The sequence below is a fragment of the Mirounga leonina genome, unplaced genomic scaffold (assembly GCF_011800145.1).
Source record: "Mirounga leonina isolate KUSES-001 unplaced genomic scaffold, KU_Mleo_1.0 Mir_168, whole genome shotgun sequence".
Lineage (NCBI taxonomy): Eukaryota > Metazoa > Chordata > Mammalia > Carnivora > Phocidae > Mirounga > Mirounga leonina.
The window spans coordinates 15467608-15491808 of record NW_023270426.1 but is presented as its reverse complement, the minus strand read 5'-3'; the positions used below and the strand labels follow the sequence as shown (position 1 = coordinate 15491808).

General features: G+C 37.8%; 1 pseudogene; it reads right to left on the bottom strand.

The window, feature by feature from the left end:
• Positions 1–16959: 16959 nt before the first annotated feature.
• On the bottom strand, positions 16960–19121 carry LOC118017172 (annotated as a pseudogene).
• Between the last annotated feature and the right edge of the window lie 5080 nt (positions 19122–24201).

Sequence of the window (24201 nt, the reverse complement as noted above, 5' to 3'; positions counted from 1 at the left end):
CTTGCTGTCTCTTTCACAGACTGAAAGAAGCAGATGGATCATCTTTGACCTCTTGTTTTCCTTCAAACTACGCGTTCAGTCTGTCAGCAAGTCCTATTTCCTCCTCCTTTAAATACTTTCTGAATTTCCACTTCTCTTCAGCTGCATTGCTCACGTTCTTGTACAAATAGCATCTCTAGCCTGGGATGCCTGCCATGGCCTCCTGACTGCTCTCCCCAGCCCCACTGTCCCCTATAGTTTTATATTTGCACAGAAGCCATATTAAAATTAATCAAATCGTGGTCCTGACTGGAACTCTTCAGTGATACACTTAGGATGGAACCCATAACTATACTGTGTCTTACAAGTCCCCACCCATCCGGTCTCTGTCCATCTTCCTGACCACATCTTCTACCTCTGCTCCCCTCCCTCACTTTTCTGCAGCTTGAGCTGACCTCCAAGCTGCTCTAGACATGTTAGACTTACTCCCCACTTCAGAGCATTCATTCACACTTGTTCTTACCCCAGATCTTGATTTGCCTTCTTATTATTTGATTTCCATATAAATGTCACTTCCTCAGACTCCCTCCAGCATTCATGATCCCTTTATCCTACTTTATTTTTCTTTCTGGCACTTATCACCACATTATACTATTACTGCCTATCTACTTCTTTGCTATCTCTCTCCCATTAAAATATAAACGCCAAGATAATAGGGGCCTTGTTCCTAGTTGGCCTGACAACACTTAGGGTAAGGCCAGAAACACAGTGGGTGTTCAATACATGTTAACTCAATGAATTAGAAAATGAATAAATAAATGAAGGCAAGTAGTTATTATTTTTAAATAACCTTTAAACCAGCAAAATGGCATTTCTTTACTGTATGAATTTTCGAAGTTCTTACTTCAAAATCATCACCAGAAAAATGGTAATGTGTCAAGTGGTGTGATCTACAATACAAAGTACAGGAATATCAATATGATATATATGAAGGTGAAGGTAAATAAATCAGACTCTCTGTACAATTGGAGCCAATTTCTTAACCCATATCTTGCTTGCTGTGGCCTGAAAAATTAGACTAGGCTAGACTGTGCAGCATACATTTCTTTTTCTTTTCTGCTTTTTCTATGAAGTCACTAAGTGTTTCTGATGTGGGGTTTGGTTACTGCTGCTATTGCTATTACTGTTTTATTAGAGACTTTGATTTCATTGCACACATTGGTAGTTAATCCAAAGGAAGGTTTCAGAAGCTTTTAAGTTTTGGTAAATCTTCTAGTTACTCCACTAGCTCTTACTAGTCTACCTGAGCAATGTAACAGAATGTGGTAGCATGCACACAGCACAGACTAGCTGGGTTTGACTCCTCAAATTACTTGCTAAATGATCTCTCTATACATTTTTCATTCATAAAATATGAACAGCAATGATTATAACAATATATACATACGTACATATATAGAGTTCTTGTGAGGGCTCGGTGGGTTAATAAATATAAAGCTCTTAGAACACTTCTTTGCACAATATGAGCATTTAAAAATATTAATTTTGAGTTTCTTGTTATATAAACTTTCCTAAATAGAAATGATTACCATGCCCCATAGAAAGAAGACTCCATAATATTGTCTACATCAAAGGATTTAGATTTGGAAGACTTGGTTTCTGCTGTCTATGAATCATATAGCCAACGTTTCCACAAATCTTACTAAGTCCACAGAAGTAGCATGCCTTCAAAACACAGTCACATTTCCAGTGTGTGTACGGCTCTGGGGTAAAGGGTGACAATGATTCCATTTTCTGTAGAGTAGGGGCTGATTCTTTGCAGAAAGCCTCAACGTTTTGCATAATCAATTTGACTAAATTGATTTGCTGTTTCAGTCACACAACTTGTCAATTGGGAAAAAGTGCAGCAAACTAGTTACATTCAGAGTTGAGAGCTATGTCACCTCATCCTTTGTTTCTTATGGCATATGGATACAAATCTTGTGATAATCAATGTAAACAGGCAGGGCGTATTTTAGAATGTATCTGAGGAAAAAAATGAGATTGGCATGAAAATAAGTAGATGAAAACAAAAGAAAACAGAAAAATAAAGGATATATTTTATCCTTAAGTTTTAAAATAATTCTCAAATGTGACACTGGCAATCTATTTCAGGGATTACGAGACATTCATTTGTTGATTTAGGAATTTGCAGGGTCCAAAAATAGAAATTTTGTTCAAAAATATGGGATGCCTGGGTGGCTCAGTCAGTTAAGGGTCTGCCTTTGGCCCAGGTCATGATCCCGGGGTCCTGGGATCGAGTCCCTGCATCTGGCTCCTCGCTCTGGGAGGGAGCCTGCTTCTCCCTCTGCCTGCCGCTCCCCCTGCTTGTGCTCTCTCGCTCTGACAAATAAATAAATAAATTCTTAAAAAAAAAAATAATGTGGTATTTGGGTGGCTCAGTCGATTAAGTGTCTGCCCTCAGCTCAGGTCATGATCCCAGAGTCCTGGGATTGAGTCCTGCATCGGGCTCCCTGATCCATGGAGGAACCTGCTTCTCCCTCTGCTGCTCTCTCTGTCTCTCATGAATAAATAAAATCTTCAAAAAATATAATGTGGTATCAGTGATAAAGTATCCATGTACAGCTGCACACATGCATCTGTGGACATGGCAGGGGTGTTTTTTAAGAAATGGACAAACCCTGGGTTAGCAAACAGAACTAAGGTTAGGAGTTCTCTGAGTTGGCTGAGGTAGCCAGCTTAGGTAGTGTTACTAATGAATGCAAGTATATAACTCTACTTCATGAGCTTGAGTATGTAAGAAAGGTCATCGGCATTTTTCTTTTTTATGTTTTCTTTAAGTCTGACTTAATCTAACCTCAATCTGCCTAGGCTGATAGACAATTTTATCTTAGCCATTATTAGTACTCCAGCCTATGCCTTTGCCCAAGGGTGTGAAAAGATCCCAAACGTCTTTGCAGTGAAGAATGTTTGAGAAGTCACTGCTAGCCCTGATCTTTATTTGCCCAAGCCTACATGCTTCTTAAAGTCCAATGGCTCCTAAAATTCTAATCCTTGCTTGTGTTTGAACCAATCAATCATCAGAGAAGATGCTGAGGTTATTCAAATCTATCATTGAAAAAGGCACAAAGACCATGTCATTTTGCTATTTTCAAATTTAATCCATAAGAAACAGGTAATTCCATTGTTAAACTAATCTAGGCCATAGAAAATGACTGAAAATCATTTTTATAAAGTTAGCATAAAATAACAAGAAAATGCAGCAAAGACAGTTATAAAAAAATTATAGGCCAAAAGTCACAAATGAAAATAGATGAGAAAGGGGCGCCTGGGTGCCTCAGTCATTAGTGTCTGCCTTCGCCTCAGGTCACGATCCCAGGGTCCTGGAATCAAGCCCCGCATAGGGCTCCCTGCTCTGCGGGAAGCCTGCTTCTCCCTCTCCCACTCCCCCTGCTTGTATTCCCTCAGTCTCACTGTCTCTCTCTGTCAAATACATAAATAAAATCTTAAAAAAAAAAAGAAAATAGATGAGTAATTAAGTAAAAGGAATTCAGCAATATATGAAAATAATAATCTATGACCTATCAGCATTTACTCCAGGAAGGCAAGAACAGTTTAAGTATCAGAAATATGTCATAATAAAGTCATTAACAAATTAACTGAGAAAATTAATAAAATCCACTCAATAAGAGCTTTAAGGCATTTAATATAATTCAGCAGTGATTTATAGGAAAATCTCTAAGGAAAAGAAAAAGTATAAAATTTGTTGAGGAATATTAGTTTTTTTAAAAACAACAATATAATCTTTAAATGACAAAATGTTAAAAGCAGAAACAAGACAGACAACATGCCCATTACATTTCAACAATGAATCGCAGGTTCAAGTGAATGCAGTAAGAGAAAAACAAGAGTATAAATGCAGGGAAAGAAGAACTAAAAGACTAAACAAATATTTTTATGTTCACATGGAAGATTAAGGGAGATATGGGGAAAAGTGGGTTTTTTTCTTAGCACAATTGTTTTCTTAGTTGATCTAAGAATAGAGTTCCTTCTTCATACTTTCACTGATCTACCTTAGTGCCAGTTCCCATTAGAACTCTATTACTTTACCTTTTGGGGCGCCTGGGTGGCTCAGTCGTTAAGCGTCTGCCTTCGGCTCAGGTCATGATCCCAGGGTCCTGGGATCGAGCCCCGCATCGGGCTCCCTGCTTGGCGGGAAGCCTGCTTCTCCCTCTCCCACTCCCCCTGCTTGTGTTCCCTCTCTCGCTGTGTCTCTCTCTGTCAAATAAATAAAATATCAAAAAAAAAAAAAAGAACTCTATTACTTTACCTTTTTTTTAGTCTGATTGGTTTATTTAAATTCAATTAATATATAATGTATTATTGGTTTCAGAGGTAGAGGTCAGTCTTATATAATACCCAGCGCTCATTACATCACGTGCCCTCCTTAATGTCCATTACCCAGTAACCCCATCCCCCACCCTCTTCCCCTCCAGCAACCCTCAGTTTGTTTCCTATGATGAAGAGTCTCTTATGGTTTGTCTCCCCCTCTGATTTCGTCTTGTTTTACTTTTTTCCTCTCTTCCCCTATGATCCTCTGTTTTGTTTCTTAAATTCCACATATGAGTGAGATCATAGGATAATTGTCTTTCTCTGACTGACATTTCACTTAGCAAGAACTCTACTACTGTAATAGCATTTAACAGTGTTACTCATGCAAGCACCTAGTTAACCACTTAAGAATTCTTTCCCCCCTTTTTATAGACACTGAGCCCCTATATTGTTGAGTATAGCAGTGTATAACAGCTTTCATCCCATTTTGGAGTAGCCAATAAGATGAAAACAAGATGTTGGGTAGGATCCCTGTAAAGCTCTTTAAAAGGGACTGACTCAGCTGGGTCATCCAATTTTTCCCCCTTTCCCTCTTTTTAAAAATTTTTTTACACTTTTTTATTTTTGATGCCTGGAATGTAGATGTAATAGGAGTGGATATTCAGTTGTCATCTTGAAGTGAACTTGATGATTTTAGCTATGCACTAAAAAGATGACAAAGATAAAGTTGCCAGATCCATTTCATGTGTGCCCACCTTTGCACGTGGCCACAGCTATTTCATGATTTCTGTTAGGTGCAGCCAAACTTAATCTGGCTGATATAGTGCATCTTCAATCAGTCTCCATCTTTGTAGGGACTTCCTAAGTATACATGTAACTGTGCCCATCTCCTGCTTATAATACTTTATTGAATCCTTATTGCTTAGAGTATAAAACTGAAATTCTTCAGACTGCCATTTACTATCTTCTATTATCTGACTTTTTTTTTTTAAAGATTTTATTTTATTTGACAGAGAGACTCACAGTGAAAGAGGGAACACAAGCAGGGGGAGTGGGAGAGGGAGAAGCAGGCCTCCCCACTGAGCAGGGAGCCTGATGCAGGGCTCAATTCCAGGACCCCAGGATCATGACCCGAGCCGAAGGCAGACGCTTAATGACTGAGCCACCCAGGCATCCTGTATGACATTTTCTTAAGTCTTCAGCTTCATCTTTATCCTGTCTCCAACTCAGATCCTTTCCCAACATATAAAGTAACAGGTAGACTTCTGAAAAGTCATGTGTGATTTTTCAAGTTCCACTTTGAAGCCCTTTCTTGAATGATTTAGGAAATCTGTGAGGTCGTTTCTCAGCAGCTTTTATTTTTCATTTTCTATTTATTTTTTGGCTCTATTCCAACAAACAGGGCATGGTTTACTTGAATACAGATGCAATGTTTTTCTTTTTTCTATCTCCAGGTCCTTGTACATTAATTAGAAAATATCAGACATGCCATAAATGTGTGTTGCATTATTGATTAGAACTTATGTTAACTAAATTGCCAAGGAAGTTCTTCATTTATAACTTCCTTACTCTGTCCATCAATGTCTCCTCCGAAAGACCCAGGAAATCCTACTCCCTATGAGAATGTCTTTTCTTTGCACATTGGGATAGATAATACTCACTGAGCACTTAAGATGTGCTGGATATGGCGCTGAACACTCTACATGCCTTTTCTCATACAACTTTAAAACAACACGAGGTAAATTATATTATTATCCTCTTCATTTTGATTCGAAGAATCTCTAGATTGAGGAAAATAAATGAAAGGTCCCAGATTACAAAGGTAGCCAGTTGTGAAGCCAGGGTGTGACTCCAGGGAATGATTAGAGCTGTATGTACTGCACTGCCTTCCAAGTGTGGGTGCTAATTGTTCAGCACTAGAAACAAGTGAGACCCAGGTTTTAGTCACAGCTCTGCCACTTATTACTTATGTGACCTCAGGGAAACCACTCAAATGTATCAGTTCCTTCACTTGTAATATGGAGATAATAGTTACTCCACTCAGTGATTTGCTGTGAGAATTAAATGACTTGTTTGGATTATTCTAACTCACTTTTTCTTGAAATATGGGGTCTCTTGTTTATATTTTAAGGCATCCATTTTGAGGAACTTGAGATGAGATGGGATTTTATTTTTCAATAAAAATATTAGCTCTCTTTAATATTTAGCATTGGATGTTTTAAAAATGCCAGCAAGTCAAGTGATACTCATTGTTCTGTGTTTCAACAGCAGGATGGTGGAGTGAACCACAATGATACAGCATCTGCTCTAGCCCTTATGAGGATTAACCAAATCCTCTCATAATTAAATGGGTCAGTTAATTATGCATGTTCAGTGAAATGACAGAAATGTTCCTACCTTCAAGGACTTCAGTTTAGTTGATTCTGACTGACTGAATGCACATTTCTCATTTTGTTAATCAGAATTAACAAAAATAGATTTATTCTTCACCTGAAATTTTTATTTCCACATAAACTCACTGAAAATTATTCACATTTTCTGAGCAAAATATTTAGAATCTTTCTAAGCCAAAATGACTTGCAGAAGGAAAATTCAGTATCCAGGACTGACTAGGAAAAATGGTTCCTAGTAATGATGCAAATGTTGAAGAACGGTAGCATTTTTCTATGTGTATGGTTATGGAGAAAATTAGGAATTGAGCAACGCATAAATGAGATTTGCGATCAACACAAAGTCTTTTTGGGAAATCATGGAGCATCTGTTTTTAAGTACCACTAAGATTAACAAGATATATTCAGGTTGCAATCTAGCAACTTTCAAAATAGTATTAAAGGTTAACACTCAAGTTTTCTAAAGGAAAGCTACAAGAAAATTTTGGATTCATTGCTAAAGTAGGGCAATTGTTTAGGAATATAACTGGCAATTTCATGTGGTAATTTGTGACAATTACCACTACTTTTCAACTCTGAGAATTCTCAGCTGCAGTCTTTTTTAGCTTCTTTGCCAGGAACTGAGTGCCTGGACCTCAAAATCCATAAATGCAGATCTGTATCCAGCAGGCATGAAGTCCCCTCCCTTTGTAGTTATGGCATTATTACTTTAATAGAGGAAACAAGAATTTAACAATGATTAGCCTCCAGAGGAAGGAGGATTTGTTAAAATTCTGAACACGGCATGCTTACTTTCCACCTTTAAAGCCCAAGACCTAGACTGACAGCTCTTGAAAACAACCTCCTTTATTGCCGTAGTTCCAGGCAAGGTGCTCAGGATCCTTAGCCATGCAGGACTTTAAGAACTGTCTTATGACTCATTTTTATTTCATCTAGGAAGAAAGCAACTTTTTGGCTACTTCTTTTTACATCCAATCCAAACAGCAATGCCGCTTCCATCTTTCAGGTCCCCAACTCCTTCCAGCTTTGTAACAGAAGGAAACTCTCAAGGATTAACATCTGAGAATTGGCCATGCATTAACCATACATGTATTCACTACTATTCTTTTTTAGCCTTACACTTCTTTCCATCAATTAAAACTCTGAAGGGTCAGATATTATTTGCCTTTTGCCTAAAAAATGGCTTTTAGTAGGTTATTTCCAATAGGCCCTTCCAATTTTAAGCTAATTAGCAAATAAAAAAGCATTTTCTCTCGTTGGTTAATTGCATACGGAGGATGTCAGCAAGGACCTTTCCTTAGAATAAGGGTAGAGGATCAGGATTTGGGCTTATCATGATTCAGTTGTACAGTGTTCCTAAGGCTGGCTCTGAACACCACCATTCTTCAGACATCTAGAGATACAAATGTGCTATTATAGTGGCCGAGTGCTTAGACCCTACTCTTCCTTTTTTGATTATTTTTCTTGATTAATAAAATAATACTACATATATAGTTTGTTTTTAATATTTGTTACTCATGTACCATGGTTGATTGATAACCAAAAACAAAGTGATACTCTGTCCTTTTCTATAATATTTTGCATTTAGAGTTAAACTAAATCTTTTTTTTTAAAGATTTATTTATTTATTTATTCATGAGAGACAGAGAGAGACAGAGAGAGAGAGAGAGAGAGAGAAGCAGGCTCCCAAGGAGCAGGGAGCCCAATGCGGGACTCGATCCCAGTGGGATCATGACCTGAGCCAAAGGCAGACGCTCAACCATCTGAGCCACCCAAGCGCCCGAGTTAAACTAAATCTTATATGAAGGTAATTATTTGATACATTTGCCAGGTTTAAAGTATTAAATTTTAACCCAAGTGCTTTAGAAAGTGAATGTTGCTTAATCTTTCACAGGAAGACTCATGTCATTTGTCTTTTATTTATTTATTTTTTGCTTTTTTTTTTTAAGATTTTTTTTTTAAAAGATTTTATTTATTTATTTGACAGAGACAGTGAGAGCAGGAACACAAGCAGGGGGAGTGGGAGAGGGAGAAGCAGGCTTCCCGCCGAGCAGGCAGCCCGATGTGGGACTCGATCCCAGGACCCTGGGATCATGACCTGAGCCGAAGGCAGCCGCTTAAAGACTGAGCCACCCAGGCGCCCTCATTTGTCTTTTATATGCCCCCCGCCATTTTACTGCAACAGACTGCTGAGAGAGGTGAACTGAGAATATAATGTTAGTATACTATAAACATATTCAATAAATGACTTAGAGTAATTTTTTGTTGAAAAACAAAGTGCTAGCAAATCTTATTTCTACGAAGGTGACTGTTACTTTTGTTCATAATGGAAGAATTCAAACACACTGAAAAACAGTCAATAAGTGATCTCTCAATTCAACAGATAGTTATTGAGCACCTACTTCGTGTGAGGCTGTTCAAGGTAACTGAACAAGGCTATGAGCAAGATGGACAAAAACCCCTGACCTCATGAAACTTACATTCTCATGGGGGGAAGCATACTAGACAAAAATATATAAATACATTATTTATAAAATGTCAGGTTAAAAGTGATAGTGAAGAAAATAAAGAGCGGGGTAAGTATATAGAATATGAAGAATCATACAGGATGATCACAGAATGCATCTTTGAGGAGACGACATTTAAGTGGAAGCTGAATGAAATGAGTCGAACTAAAAATATCTTTGGAGAAGACTTCTAGGCAGAAAAAAACTGAGAAGAGAGATCTTAAGGCAAAAGTACTTGTGATTTATTTGGCAAAAAGCTGTGAAGCTATTTGGAGAAGTAGCTAGAGTCCAGGTCATGTGAAGCCCAATAAACTATAGCAAGGAATTAAGATATTGTTGTATGAGTCATAGTACACCAATAGAGATTTCTGCATGGGATTGACTTATTTTTATTATTCTGCATATTGTGTGAAGAATGGGTGTAGGGAGAAGCAGTTTGTTTTAGTTACATTAAATCTGCAATGCAGATGGTTGCTCACTGCATCACGTGAATCAGTTCTGAAGAGATGTCAGGACCAGAGGATACACCTGGGAGTCGTAAATATTGTATTTAAAGCCATGACAGTAGATAGGTCACCCAAGGATTATTACACATGAGAAGAGTAGGCATCCTTATGCCCTGGGGTTCCCCAACATAGTTGCCAGAAAGAGAGTCACCTCCAAGTTTACAGGGAACATAAAACTTTCAAAGTCAAGTGTTTCAAGAAGCAGCAAGTGCTCAATTGTGTCAAATGCTAATGAGAGGTCAAGCAAAATGACTGCCAAGTAACCACTGGATTTGCAACCTAGAATTTATTTTTTACAAGATTGTTTTTAATGAATAGGGAATAAAGCCTAATAGAACTGAGATACTTCTCAATTTTTTTTCACAAATTTAACATTCTTCCTTGTTTCAAATTTGTTTTAAAATAAGTAAAATTTTATACCAATACAGTTTGAAACCTTTCTCTCCCTTTTCTCTGCCTTCTTCCCTAAAGAATAATGACTCTCCTGCCTTGTTTATATTCATCCTATGATTCTGTTTGTAATGATAAAATATTTTTGTGCTTTTAACAATTATACCGTGATTATCAAATTATTACCTATCCTTTTGTGATATTTTTTAAAGCTTTTTTTTTTTTTTTAAAGATTTCATTTATTTATCTGACAGAGAGAGACACAGCAAGAGAGGGAACACAGCAGGGGGAGTGGGAGAGGGAGAAGCAGGCTTCCCGCTGAGCAGGGAGCCCAATGTGGGGCTCGATCCCAGGACCCCAGGATCATGACCCCAGCCGAAGGCAGACGGCTAACGACTGAGCCACCCAGGAGCCCCAAAGCTTATTTTTAAAATGTGTATATTTTCCATTTTACTACATATACACACATATATATTAGTAAATTCAATTACTGTAATGTACCCATTATGTACTCTATTTACGTATTTCCCAATTGACAGATGTTTGCACCTCTGATTTTTTGCTATTAAAATTGATGTAATAAACATCCTTGTATATGTCTTGTGTATGTCCTTGTGTACATGTGAAAGAGCTGTTAGTATATACACCTAGAAGGGTAATTGCTGATATTCACGTCTTCAATTTTATCTCACATCATCAATATTCTCCCCCAAGAAAAAAGGTCAGAGTGTTTTCATATGTTAAATTACTCATTTTGTCTTTGATGTCTCTTAATTACCTTCCTTTTTCTCTACATATATATATATATATATATATATATATATCTTCTACTTTTCTATTATCTTTAGCTGTGTCTAGTTTGTCGCTCTTTTAATCTATCAAGTGTTTAATTTCAATATTTACATTTCAAATTTAAAAAGTTCTCTTTGGTCATTTTTAGAAATCTGTTTATTTGTCCTACCTTATAGTATCTTTTAAGAAATTATGTTTTCAGTCCCTTTATTTCTTTAATCATGTGAAATACATTCATTTCAAAGCCTTTTTCAGATTTTCCTACTATTTCCACTTCTAGGAGTGCTAATTTTTTGCCTTCTTGCATCTGTTCATCCTTCCTTGGTATGTTTTTCTTTCTTGTGTGATATATAGTATTGTACTGTGAATTCATCCACATAAGAGATGTCTATTCTGTGGGAATCTCCTGTGAACTGTGTGATAGGTCTGGGACTCAATTTCCACTTCTTTTTTAAAATTTTTTTAAATTTATCTTTTATTTATTTATTTTTTATTTAAAGATTTTATTTATTTATTTATTTGAGAGAGAGAGAATGAGAGAGCACATGGGGGGGGGGGGGTCAGAGGGAGAAGCAGGCTCCCTGCCGAGCAGGGAGCCCGATGCGGGACTTGATCCTGGGACTCCAGGATCATGACCTGAGCTGAAGGCAGTTGCTTAACCAACTGAGCCACCCAGGCGCCAGCCCCCACTTCTTTTAAAATGTATTTTATCGGCATTTCCGTGTGCCTATACTACAACAGTTCAGTCTCCTTTGTTGCTACAAGTAGGATACTTCATTGCTTTTGAATTTTCCATTTAATTAAGTCCTAGCTATCACTCATTACATTCTCAACCCCACTTTTTATGTCACTCTCTATTACTAAATTCACCATTTGCTTTTATAGCATTATCAGCTTTTTTTGGTAGGCCTGCTGTGCTCTTTCCTGGGACAAGTTGAAAAACAGTCCCTTGAGAATTATATTCCCTGGGTGTGTCTGCAAAGTATGTGGGTTGTAGAGTTTCTTAGTTGATGGCATTTAAAAAAAATTTTTTTTTAAGACTTTATTTATTTATTTGACAGAGACATAGTAAGAGAGGGAACACAAGCAGGGGGAGTGGGAGAGGGAGATGCAGGCTTCCCACCGAGCAGGGAGCCCGATGCGGGGCTCGATCCCAGGACCCTGGGATCATGACCTGAGCTGAGGGCAGACGCTTAATGACTGAGCCATCCAGGCGTCCCAGTTGATGGCATTTTAGACCTGTATCTGAAACACGTGGCAAGATAATTTGTTGAAATTGTAGCTGAGTTTTTGGAAAAGAGTGAAATTTAGTACTTAAACCTCTGGGTAAGCAACAAAACTGTTCTAAAAATACATACTAAGTATCTGTTGACTTTTAAAACATAGTATTGAGTTTATTCTCTTTCCCTGGCAGGTCATGGAGGTTAGCAATGAGTTATGTCATCTGGATTGTGGGGGTGCTGTATATTACCAGGAATTGACCAGGAATTATCATTGTCCACAGAAATGACAAATATTTATTTTCACCAGTCAGGCTTCTCTCTTTGTCCATTCCATTGTTAAAAGATGTTTTACTTACAGCGTAACTACAGCATTAGACTTGAGACGTTTACTAAATGGAACAAAAAACATTATTTTCTTGCTTTCATTAATAACAGCAACAACAAAACTCCCCAAGAATCACATATGTAGTAGAAAACAGCAACACTGGGCTGCTGCTTTGAAGATACCAGTTTACCACCAATCATTTGCTGAACACAATCAACTGGCTTGAAAACTCAGATCTCCACTCTCCTGAAGATGCTTTCTGCATACTTCAGTTTGTCAACTTAGTCTACGTGAGAAAAAATCTTTTAAGTTTTTTGTTCAATAACTAACTTCCTGGTACACATTCTGTGGCACCTTAGCTTTGAATTTTGCACTTTAAAATAAATGTTCTCTCAATGCCAAATAATACTTCTAAATTCTATATTCTTTGCTACTCAAATTCAAGCAAATCTTTAAAAAATACACTAGAATTCATATGGTTCCCTAAGGGCTCTTTCAAAGACAGTGAAAAGATTGATATGACACCCTTGCACGATGTCCAAAAGTTACCAAGAGCCAGGACTTAATGGCTTCATAAGCAGTCAGTACGAGTAATGCTGTTGGTGAAGAAATTTTACTGAAATAATTAATTGGGCAAACAGAGCAATTCCTCTTCAAAATGGCACCACTCTCATTCTTTAAAGAAAGATACAGTGACAAGAAAGATACAGTGAGAGTCACATGCACAGATAATTTGCCAAACCAAAACCTAATGTATAGAAAGGAATATACCATTAATTGTCAAATGAGGTACACAGTAATCTCCTTGTGACTTTTTCCAGTGGCAATTACAAAAATTATGTCCAGTACTATCTATGAGAAAATGTCTCTTGGGACATGCTACAATAATGCCCCATTATAACTCACCTAAAGTCTATATTCAATTTTTATCAGGTTTTAGGTATAATAACATTACATTTGCATATTGATTTATGCTGTATGAAATGTTTTCTTATCTATTATCTCCTAGGGTCCATGTATAATTGTATGTTGCACACAACCAAGAGTTCAAAATAAATTTGGGGAACAATAAAACTGACACTAATACTTGTTAATTTTATCCATACCTGGAATTATGGACCAGAGTGTGTTAGTGACATACACTGGAGGGAATGAAATGCACCTGGGGGAATAAAACTCACAAGCTTCATGACGACTAGAGGATAGGTTAGTCATAAATAGAAGAGGTCCTGTAGGAAAAACTGGCCAGGGTGAAATTGTAAAGGAGGTATCTCAGTCTATTCAAGCTACTATAACAAGATTACCATATACTGAGTTGCTTAGACAACAAAAATGTATTCCTCAGGGTCCTGGAGCATGGGAAGTCCAAGAACAAGGCATCAGCAGATGCAGTGTCTGGTGAGAGCTAGCTTTCAGGTTGAAGACAGCTGTCTTCTCTCTGTGTCCTCCAATGGTGGAAAGGATAAGGGAATTCTCCAAGTCTCTTCTCATTCAATGAATGCTCTCTGATAAAGAGCCCTACCTCTCATTACCATCAATATTGGGGGTTAGAATTTCAACATATAAATTTCAGGGGGACACAAGCATTCAGTCCATAACAGGAGGAAAAGATTTTTTTTATAAAGGGGGCAAAGATTATTTCTTGCAATTTTACCCTCTTTTATCCTTCAGGGGTACAAGCACTGGAATCTTTGTCCATCTTCTCTAATAGGTCTCTAAAATTTCTAAAAAATACTTTGATAATCAGAATAATACCTATCCCCCAAGATGTCCATGCCCTCATCCCCCGAGCCTGTGAATATATTGCCTTACACAGCAAAAGAAACTTGAGATATGATTAAGGTTATGAATCTTCAGCTGGGGAGATTAGCCTGATTACCCAGGAGTCCTACTGGAATCATAGGAGTCCTTAAAAGCTCAGAACTCTTCCCAGCTGTGCACAGAAAGATGTAACAGAAGAATCAGAGCAATGCAGTATTGCTCCTCCCAGAGGCACCAGAAAGCATTCCTGCCCAGGGAGACCCATGTCAGACTTCCAACCTAGAGATTATATGATAGTAAATTTGTATTGTTTTAAACTGCTAAGTCTGTGGTACTTTGTTACAGGATCTAAAGAAAACTTACACAAATACTAAGGGCAAAATAGCAAAAACTCCTATCAATAAACATGTGAATTAACTCCATTCTGTTGTTCATAAATTATGATTCACACTGTTCAGAGGGGAAAAAATTGGCCACACACAAAAAAATAAGCTTCTTTTATGACAGTTTTCAACACTTCAGAGTTTTGGCATATAGATGAAAAAAACACTGCTGGGACACTGTTAACACAGCTTAATAAGAGGCTATTTAAGTTAAACAACTTATTGTAAGGAAGCAATTTTTCTCATCTCTTAAATGGGAGAAAACTAACTAAAGGCTTTTTAAAATAGAGTCCTATTTCTCTTCTATTTCTGAACTCTGACAGATAGGAGAGGAGCTAAAAACAGGTACTGGAATTTTAAATCTATTATTTGATTTCTTTATTCACTTATTCATTTGTTCAATCATTCATTAAACATTTGTTGACTCCTCTCTCTTTGCCAAGCACTGTGCAAGAAGTGGAGGCATAAATAAAATATGTTACAATACCTTCTCTCATGGAGCTCTAAATTTCATTGAGAGATTTCCTGGGATGAGGAATGATAGGCTGAAATGCCCAATTCGGATCTTTGTTAAAGCTCAGTTTGGAGCAAAGCAGTTCATACCAGTTGAAGAATAACAGGGTTGGTTGGAATAATTGAAGTTACTTTTAGCTCTGCAAGGGAAGATATCTGCTCTGAAGAGGAAGTGAGAACAACATACTGAAATTATGGAGAAAATCTTGGATATTCAAATTTAAGTAAGATAAGCTCAAATTTTTTCTCTTAGGCAGAATTTACATGAGCACTTTAGTTAGCAGTTGAATTTAGGGAGGAAATAAGGCTAACTGATAACCAGTTTAATACATATATTTCTTTAAATCTTACTTTACATTACATTTACTTGTTTATATTTTACAAATATATTGTGTATTCAAATGTGCATTTTGTTATTATAACGAAGAATTGCATTCTTTTAAAATAAGAATCATGAAGATCTTATATTTCAAGTTCCCACTTCTGAAAAGTCTCTTCATAGAGTCATATATCTATCAAAAGTTTACCAGAGTTGCAGATATAGAATCAGTGAAAGATAGGGTCAACCTTCAAGGATTTATGTGAACCAGTAATGGGAAATAGTCAAAGCAACAGCATAAAGAAGAAGCACGTCTATATTTTAAAACAAGAAAAGACTAATATTAATGAATCCTTTAATGGAGATTTACAAAACAACAATTTTTTCACACTTTTGAGCCATAGGAAATAATATTTATTTCCTTAGAATGCAAAATAATATGGTTTTGTAGAGTAATAAAACAGATGGGGGAGAGGAATATAAGAAATATGCCCACATATAAGGAATAAATAATCCTGAGCAGATGAACAATCAAAATTGTTTCAAAAAATTACCATTCTTCTCTTCAAAAAAAAAATTTTTTTTTTGCTACTCATTTCTACACCTACATTTTTACTTCCTTTTTTAAAATGGACTAAGGAAAGTTATTGAATTCTAGGAAGGAAGTCAGGCCTCTCTTTCCATGTTTATTTTTTCCTCTTCTTGCCTTTTGCCAAGTTGGGGAAATTTTAACTTTATTTTTCTTATTAATTTGATAGTATTATTAAGAGTCTCTGTTATATAAGCCCTCCCTGGGGCTCCCTGCTCAGCTAGAGTCTGCTTCTCCTTCCCCTTCTGCACCCTCCCTCTGCTTGTGCTCGCTCTCTCTCAAATAAATAAATAAAATCTTAAAAAAAAAAGTTTCTGGGGGCGCCTGGGTGGCTCAGTCGTTAAGCGTCTGCCTTCAGCTCAGGTCATGATTTCAGGGTCCTGGGATCAAGCCCCACATCGGGTTCCCTGCTCAGCGGGAAGCCTGCTTCTCCCTCTCCCACTCCCCCTGCTTGTGTTCCCTCTCTCTCTCTCTGTCAAATAAATAAATAAATAACAAATAAATAAATAAATAAAATCTTAACAAAAAAGGTTTCTGCTTATTTTCCCATCACTGGCATCCAAACATTTTTAAAACTTTTGTATTTTACAAATAACCTGTAATGATATAAATATGAGGATCAGTAATGCCCTCAAGATACGGTCTGTGTTATTGCTCCTATACATGTGCCTCATTCCTTCACAACGAAAGCTTGTTTCCCACTTTCCTCATCCTTATTCAAATCTCAGCTTTCCAGAGACATTAAGAAAGTTTTTTTTTTTCTGACTGTTTATAAACATTTGGAATTTTATTTAAAACAAAAAAACCCACATCACAACCATGAACATTGTTACAGTTAGAGGCCCTCTTCGTTCTCCACAATGGTAATGAGCATGCTCACAAGGGGTTCCCATTGTTCAGTCTTAGTTAAATAACCATCTTTAAAAGAAGGGGAAAAAAACTCGGCACACTACCATTTAACTTGTTTTAATGTTTCTTCACAAATGGTGAAAAATACTAAAGTACAGACAAAGAATAATCTTAATGTTGTGGCCAACATTATAAATATGGAATTATAAATTTAAAACATTTTCTGGTTTAAAAAATAAATTTGGTAGTCAATGCACCTCTGCGGGGTCTCTGCGTCTGGTAGGGCGGTCTCTGCGTTGCTGACGGTGCTCACCTGTATCCATTTTTCCAGGTCCTCCGCGCCCGCCTCTTCTTCCTCCCATCTGTTCCATCAAAGGTCCAGGGGGCCCACCAGGGCCGCCCCGTCTTCCTCCACCAAAGCCACCTCGGTCCTTGCCCCGGCCTCTGTCTCCACCACGGCCACCTCTGAAAGTTCCACCGGGACCACCGCGGTCCATGAGGCCGCCTCTTCTGCCCCGCATGCCACCAGGGCCGCCTCTGCCACGGTCACCACCCGGGGGTGGAAAGGATGGTGGAAGGAAGCCTTCAGGCTTCGGGGCCTTACACTGGTTGCATTCTGTTCTCCAGGCGAAGTTCTGGTTTCCACACCCTGGATTGGGGCACTGCCAGTCTCCAGCTCAGTGCTGGACATTTCCTCCTCCGGATGGGTTCCCTCGGAAACCCCGGGGCCCTCTTGGGGGAAAGCCACCTCTGTCTCCTCCACGGCCTCCCATGCGACCATGGGGCCCCCAGGACCTCCTGGGCCCCCTGGACCTCCACGAAGTGGCGGTGGCATCCCTCTGCCCTCACGGAGAGGCATACCACCCCACATGCTGTTCATAGGAGGCTTCTTCCGAGCAAGAGAAACCTTAAGTTTGCTCCCTTGAAAATCTTTCCCATCAAACCACTCCACGGCAGCCTTGGCAGTTGGTGGGTCTTCATAGGACACTGTAGCATCACCTTTGGGCTTTCCTGTTTCCTTGTCCAAGTAGATAAAGATCATGGGTTGTCTGGTTCTCTTGTTCATCTTAACAACTCCACACTGCTTAAAGAAGTCTGCCAGGTCACCTAGAGTCACATTGTCATTTAAGCCTTGCACATAAATTGCACTGTTGTCAGAGTCTTCATCTGGATCTACAGGTGGGCCTAGATCAAGATCTGGTCCTTGTCCATGGGTCTACCAGGCTTATTGAAGCTACCTCACTCTCCAGCGCTGCCCATTCCACCCCGCCCTCCTCCCCGCCCACCTCTGCTCATGCCTCCACGATCAAATCCCCCTCTTCCCCTGCCTGGGTTGTCAGGGCCACTCATGCTCCGGTTCTCTCCTGGTCCAGAAAATCCTCCAGACTCCTGCCCATAAACACCCATGCTACTGGGGTGGTCCTGTTGGAATGAACTCTGTTGCTGGTAGCTGCTGCTCTGTTGGCTATATTGACTTGGAGCCTGGCTGTAGGATACAGTTTGTGGGGGATAACTAGTGGGCGGCTGCTGCCCATAGCTGCTTTGTTGACCATAGCTACTCTGCTGTCCATAGCTGCTCGGCTGCCCACAGGTGTTCTGCTGAGAGTAACTGCTCTGATCATAACTAGTCGGCTGTGTAGAGGAGTAGCTGGTAGGAGGATAAGATGGGGGTGCTGTGACTGGCTGCATGGGGTAGCTCCCAGGTACCTGGGGATAACTGTAGTTACTCTGTCCATATCCTAGGCTGGGCTGGTTGTGACGTCCTGTGCTAGATTGAGGTTGACTAGTCTCAGCGGGTTTGTTACCATCCTGTGGTCTTGTAGGTGTGGTGGCTGCCGGCTGCTGCCCATAGGCTGGGTAAGCAGGCTGAGTGCCGTAAGCAGACTGAGCTGCATAGGAGACGTGGGTGGTAGTGACCATAGCAGTGGTGGTATCGTAAGCACCAGTGCCGTCCCCCTGGACAGGCTGACTGTATGCCTGGGGGGCAGCTGGAGCAGTATAACCAGCGGGAGGCTGTCCATAAGAAGTTGCATAGGTGGTCTGCCCATAGGTCACAGTGGTCTGAGCCTGCTATAGCTGACATCAGTGGGCTGTCCATAGGTTCCATAACTTTGCTGCCCTTATGCCTGGGTGGTCTGTGCGTATCCTTGAGTGGGTTGGGCAGTGTATGCACTGTAGCCCTGCTGGGCTGCTGCTTGGCTGTAGGTACTGTAATCCGTGGACGCCATTTTCTCTGAAAGTTTTGGTTCTATACTCTTATTATATTATTCCTTTTACCTATTTTCCAATTTCACAAATACTTAACACATGTATTAAATAATCCTAATCCTATTAACTTTATAATCCGTTCAGAAATAAATTGCAAAAAAAATTCTAACACTCTTTCATGTATCTTGTATCTGTCTTCCTACTGTGAGATCTGTGTTTAATTTTTCACTGTTAGAATGCTTTCTGGAACATTTTCTCAGATAAATAATTTGGCTGGTAGACCTGCTAAATCCTTTTATGCCCAAAATGTTCCTCTTTCATTTGACAGATAAATTATATCTCAGCTGGATATAGTTTTCTTAAAACACAATCCTTAGGTCTCACTAATCTATAGCTAATTACCCAATATCTTCGCATTCCTGTGTCAGATGCAAATTTTATAGCTTAAATGGGCTTTTTAAAAAGTGTTTGTTGGGATCCTTGTAAAATTTTCTTCTTATCCTTGAAATTTAGAAATTTAGCCACAGTATATCTAAGAGCATGTCTCCTCATTCTTTCTTCCTCGTCCTTTTCCTCTTTTTCTTTTCTCCCCTGAAACTTTTGGCAAGCAGATAACTTCCTCTTTCTTTAAAGTCTGCGTTTTTATGCTACCTCTTTCCATATCCTTAACTTTTTTCTTGCTAATTCTTTTCAGTCAGTATTCTCTATGACTCAGTCTTCCATACTCCTCCTTGCATGCTTCTTCCTGGTTGATTTTGTTTGACCCTTTGGTTCCTACTATCCCCTAAGGAGTCAAGAACTCTTCAGTGTGTCTTTAGTCCTGATGTCATATATGCAACTGCTTTCTAGTCTGTCCCACTTTAGTGACCCACTGAATCAAAACTCAGTATGTCCAAAACTAAGTCCTACTAATCCTTCAAAACTCAGCCCTATCTTACACTAGCTTCTTTCGTTTTTTAAAACTTTTTTTCCCCTACATATCTTTTCTTCCATTTTACTTTGAAATAATTTTAGCTTCACAAAATTGTTGCAAAAATAATACAGAGTTCATGTATACACTACACCCAGCTTTCCCAAATGTTAGCATTTTATATAACTATATAACCTTATGTAACTGTCAACACTAAAAAATCAGATTGAGGTGGTATTTGCTAAATGGCACTTTTTCTATTTCCTTCATTATTTCAATATTTACTGAAACTATACATTGAGGAAGAGGTGTCCCTTCTTCTCCAATCATTTATATATTGTATTATTTATTTATATCAGTATAGATTTATGGGTATTTATTTTATTTCATGGGATAGAACTCATCACTATTGTTATTTATTTTGTCTTAAATTGTCCCAGATTTGGTCAGTGGATATCCCTTCAAATTAGCATCTATGTTCCTTTTTTTTTTTAAGATTTTATTTTTAAATAATCTCTACACCAACATGGGGCTTGAACTCATGACCCCGAGATCAAGGGTCACACGCTCTCCCGACCGGGTCAGCAGGCACCCCAGCCTCTATGTTCTTTTGACATACTCCTATCATGTTTTAAATGTTCCCTTATTTTCTGGTCCCACAAGACATTACAGTTACATTGAGTATTTTCCCTGCTCCAGATTCAACCATTACTCTAAAAAGCCTTGGTTCCTTTTATTGGGGAATGGTATTTATAACAGGTATACATAATACAGGTGTGCTGGTTGTACATATTACTACTATGATGTCACAGCTTTTTGGCTCTCGTAAGCAGAAAAAGCCAGGAAAAACATGCATTGATCACACATACATACAATACATAAACACACATACATCTATATATCTATACCTGTCCATATATTAAAATTCATTCGTTTATAGCAATAGCTCCAATTGCAACACAATAGCACAGTGTTTATTTTAGCCTTTCCTTTTTCCTACTTTGTAACTTCTTTCTCTCTTGGTGAAAAACCTGTATTTCATTATCCACAAAATATTTACTTGTATTCCCAATCTTAGAATAAACATAAAGTTGATTCAATATTGAACTGTTAATCTATAACTCTGTGAGAAACAAACTTACTAAATAGTTTACAATAACTGTATATATTATTTTTAATCAACTATATAGTTTGATCAAAACCATAGAGTTTTAGTCATTCCGAAATCATTTGGCTGTTTTTTTTTCCCCTACCTCAGCCAGTGTGGGTCTATTATTCATTTGTTATAGAATCAGATTTATTTGTTATTCTTCGTATTTTATCCCCTCCCACTCTCCTCCCAAACTGCTTTATACACACTCGGCTGAACTGACTGATTGATGTTAATATGATGTTAACTGTTGATATGTTAATTGTTACCATGGTACTAACAGTGAGACCAATACAAAAAAGTATATTGAAGAAATGTTGCTCCCCCTTTATGGCTTCAACCCCATTCCCATTTTCAGATTCTTTCTATGCCATCCTTAAAGGGTATGAGTATTTTCTTACATGTTGACAAGGTGCTGACTAAAAAGGTTACAAAAATTGGGCTCTATGACCATAAGTCTGTGTGAAAAATTCCTACTTCAAAAATTTGTTATCAAAATGTGTATGTGAACATCCTTTTATTTTTCTAATATATTAACTGAAAAAACTGATCTTAATTATATTCTTTATTTACTTTACCATTTTTATGTAGTAATACCTCCCATTTAGTTAGTACTTGTATCTCTTTATTACATATATGTTAAATATATATACTTAATTATATATTTATATATACTATATATATATATATATACACACACACATACAAACAAACACACATACATACATACATGCATACACCTTTTAGCAGCTCTGTTTCTCTGGGAAACAGTGAGTAAAAGAGGTTCCTATTTACACTTCATTAAGTCCAGCCCATTTAAAAAACACATTTCACTAACATTTATTACATACTTACAATATAATGTGCTAAGTATTTTATGTTTTTCTTCATGTTTAATTCTCACAATTATCTTTGATACTAGATACAATTACGACAATTTTACAGAGGGGAAAACCAAGTCTAAAAGAAGTCAATAACTTATCTAGGATAACATTAATTAGTAGTGAGTTTCAGGATTCAGGACCCTGCAGCCAAAATCTGCAGTCTTAATTTGATTTCAAGTAGCAATAATCCTATATCAACAGGTCTGTCATTTTAGAAAGCTGCTTTTTAACAGAGAGAAAAACCCTACACAATTTTGTCTTAAACCACCAGCCTTCATTTACATTTTATTTATAACCTTGAATTTCACTGTAATATTTAAATCGGCATTACTAAAGATTAAAACCTTCTTGAGTGCTAGATTGACGATCAGAGTAGCTGAGTTTGGTGAACCAGGTTTTTACTTGACTTTTTTTTCCCATGGATAATGTACTTAGAACTTGAGAAAGTGCACAGACTCAGCATTAATGAAATGCAAAAGAGGCAGTTCACTTGTCCCTTACAATGTGTATTAAGAAGATAATAGGACTAATACAAAAATTGTTATACCCTTTAACTTAGAGTACATCACTGAATTACTTTTCTAAATGTTTTTATCTTGGCATCTGGCCAGACAATTGCTGCTTTATATTCCTAGCCAATATTAGCTCAAATGTAAAGTAAATGGCATATTCTATTTTAGAAATGTGAAATGATAAAATGGCATCATAGGAAATGCATAAAAATTTCCATTTTAATAAGCTAAATCATCCATAGAATGCTAAAGAGAAAATAAATTAACTATTTATGACTTTAAGACATTTTCAACTTAAATGGATATGACATGTTGTAAGAATTAACCTCCTTCATTGCAGTTTCATCTTGCTTTTAGAAAAAACTTGATTTAAATCAGAAATAAAACACAGACACTCAACAACGGCTGTTCCCTTGCACACTTCTGCAACGGCTTGCTCTTTCATCAACTCTAAGTCTTTGCTCCAATGTCACCTTCTAGAGTTTTTTTTTTTTTTTTTTTTTTTAACTTATTTGACAGAGAAAGACACAGAGAGAGAGGTAACACAAGCAGAGGGAGTGGGAGAGGGAGAAGCACGCTTCCCGCTGAGCAGGGAGCCCGATGCGGGGCTCAATCCCAAAACCCTGGGATCACGACCGGAGCGGAAGGCAGATGCTTAACGATTGAGCCACCCACGCGCCCCCCAATGTCACCTTCTCAGCGATATTTTCTCTAACCGTTCCCTTTAAAATTGAATCCTTTTCGGGGCACCTGGGTGGCTCAGTCGTAAAGCGTCTGCCTTCAGCTCAGGTCAGCTCAGGTCATGATCCCAGGATCCCGGGATCTAGCCGGGTATCGGGCTCCCTGTTCAGTGGGAAGCCTGCTTCTCTCTCTTCCACTCTCCCTGCTTGTGTTCCCTCTCTGGCTGTGTGTCTCTCTCTCTGTCAAATAAATAAATAAAATCTTTAAAAAAAATAAAAAAAATAAAATTGAATCCTTTTCTTGTCCCGTTCTCCCCCTATTAATTCCTTTTTCACCTACTATGCTTTATTTTCTCCTTAACCCTTACCACTCTCTGGCATCTGATTTATTGTCTCCCCTCCCCACCAAGGATGTAAACTTTTTTGAAAGCAGGAAGCCGTCTATTTTGTTCATCTATCTTAGAACATAGCCTGACACATCATAATGTTGACATCTCACATATTTTAAATTCTCTTTTCAATTTCTTTTATTATTTTTCTTTGACATGGGATTTACTGGGCACTTTATCTTTCAAAAATATGGAGAATTATCATTTTGCTATCAATTTCCATCTTAATTAATTGTTGTAAAACAATGTGTCCAATGACACTGCTTCTTTGAAATTGTTTTTTGCTCTGCTTCTGTCATAATCAATTTTTGCAAATTTCCACATGTACTTGAAAAATAATCTTTATTTTCCAATTATTCAGTACATGGTTCTATAAAATCATTTAGGCAGACTTTTCAAATCGGACTTACTGATTATTTTGTCAGTTTCATCTATCAATTACCAAGAGAAAATACATTTAAAATTTCCCAGAAAATATTAAATGGTGGATTTATCCGTTTCCCTTTGTATTTGTGTTGCTCTGTTTTATGTCTTTGTGAATTTAGCATTACCATTTCGCCCACTGAATTAAACCTTAAAATATTTTATGGTAATCTTTAATTTCTAGTCA